At 41.8% G+C, this 2,319-nt stretch overlaps 1 pseudogene; it reads left to right on the top strand.

The window, feature by feature from the left end:
- Positions 1–1,325: 1,325 nt before the first annotated feature.
- On the top strand, positions 1,326–2,023 carry LOC114616668 (annotated as a pseudogene).
- The last annotated feature ends 296 nt before the right edge of the window (positions 2,024–2,319 follow it).

Here is a 2,319-nt window from a genome sequence, read left to right as displayed (position 1 = left end):
CAAAAATGAATGAGCCCAGTGATTTTGGTATAATCCTAGACAAAATTATAAAGTAATAATGTCCACCCCATTCATTGTATGCAACTTAATTTTTCTTTAATTGCCTTAAAGAAGAAAGCAAAAGAAAGAAAGAAAGAAAGAAAGAAAGGAAGGAAGAAAGGAAGGAAGAAAGGAAGAAAGAAAGGAAGGAAGAAAGGAAGGAAGAAAGAAAGGAAGAAAGAAGAAAGTGGTTCACATGAATCAAAATAGGTTCCACACACTATGTAGATGAAAGGTGTTCCCTGATTTTGATGTCTCATGTCCTAATACTTGATTTATTTCTGGATGAGTCATGCTCAGCATATCATGGAGTGGCTGGGAACAGAGTCCCTCCTAATTGCAACTCACATTCCTTTATTCTACCCTTTCTATCTTGAAAGGCTGGTTATTAAGAATGATACCTTTTGAACAGTGTGACAAATATCTATCAGCAAGGGTCCCCCTAAAAAACTGGGGCTTCAGTAAGAGAGATTAGGTCTGAAACCCCGCCTCTCCCTCTGTCTGTCTGGATGAAACTGGCTAAGACTTAAAAGTTTCTCTAAACCTCAGCTCCGTATTAGAAACCGAGGAGGATAAGGATGAGTGTATCGATGGTAGAGCCTGAATAAAAGCCAAAGTTTCCTGGCTCTGAAGCTCAGGCTCACAATAACTATCATCCTTCCACAATTAGATGAGATAATCAGTACAAAAATGTTTGACATGGAGAAAATATTGTTAAAGCAGCATCAAAAACATGTATGTAAAACAATAACAACAATAACAATGGCCCCTTGTCCTTTCTCTAGTCCTTGAGGTGTGACACACTCTTATGTGTGGATTTTACTGTCAATGTTTTTTCCATGACTTTTTTATGTGCTTGTTGTGTATATGTATGTATCTATCTTCTTTTCCTCCACATTTATGGGGATTTCTTACACCTGAGAAGAAGTACTGAACAGCATGTGGTAGAGGTTGAAGTCCAGGTCAAACGTACAAGGACAGCCTCACTGAAACAAGAGTGTCACTTCTCCCCACGATGTTCTCAGCAACAGCAAGTTCCTGTGGTGGATTTCCAGGCAGAACCAAGACAGGCATTCTTAGCTGAGACATCAAGAGGTGGTTAAAGCAGTATTAGAACACCAAGGTGGTGAAAGTCTAGGAAAATAGGACTCATCCATGGTGAAACTTTGGTCAAGCTTACACTGTGTGCGAGTAACTCTGCATCAAACCTTTATTTACAGCCCTCCCCCAAGTATTAAGGATCTTGAGATTTTACTGTTGAGAAGGACTATGGTAGGACAACAATCATGACTGTAAGAAACAGTGGCAAGATGCTGCAGCTCATTGACTATAGAATGAGATGTATCCTGCAAGATGGAAGAATCTTCATTGGCTCCTTTAAGGCTTTTGACAAACATATGTCTTTGATCCTCTGTGATTGTGATGAGTACAGGAAGATCAAGCCAAAGAATGCAAAAACAGCTAGAATATGAAGAAAAATGGTTTTGGGTCTTGCTACTTGGAGAGAACTTGGTTTCTGTGACTGTGGAGGGTTCACCTCCTAAAGATACTGACATTGCTCGTGGGCCACTTGCTGGTGCTGCCGGTAGCCCTGGGGTTGGAAAAGCAGCTGGCAGAGGAGTACCAGTTGGTGAACCTATTCCCCAAGGTCCTACTGGATTAGCAGGCCCTATCGGAGGAGTTGGAGGCCCATCCCAGCAGATCATGACTCCACAGGGAAGAGGCACAGTAGCAGTAGCTGCTGCTCCTGCCACTGCTAACATTGCCAGAGCCCCAACTCAGTACTGACCAGGACTCGGAACTCTACCTCCACCTATAGACAGAGCAACCCCACCTCCAGGCATTATGGCTCCTCCATCTAGTATGAAACCACTCATGGGCCCACCAATTGGTCTTTCCCTGTTAGACACCTATAGGCATGCCCCATTTAGGAATGAGTCACCCTCCACCACCTCCCCCAGGAATGTATCCATCAAGACCCTAAAATACAGTTGATAAATATCAGCCTTTCTTTGTCCCTGCAATGCATCTTGTAAAATTGTGTAACCTACAAGCTTTCTGACCACTCTTACTGCATTAACTATAGATAATTGGGAACAAACAAATAAAAAACCAAACACACACACACCAAAACCAAACCAAACTAAACCAAAAAAACAAGAAGAGCAACCATGGGGAAAACCACCCAAGACATTCTCTTTGTTTTCCTAAGGAATGTTCAAATTCAAAATTATTGTTGTGATTGCAAAATCAATGCTAGAAACTGGGGAGAGAGAAGGT

This window comes from Grammomys surdaster, unplaced genomic scaffold (genome assembly GCF_004785775.1).
Source record: "Grammomys surdaster isolate TR1022 unplaced genomic scaffold, NIH_TR_1.0 332895, whole genome shotgun sequence".
Classification (NCBI taxonomy): domain Eukaryota; kingdom Metazoa; phylum Chordata; class Mammalia; order Rodentia; family Muridae; genus Grammomys; species Grammomys surdaster.
The sequence above is the reverse complement of the archived record's forward strand: the minus strand, read 5'-3'. Positions and strand labels throughout refer to the sequence as shown.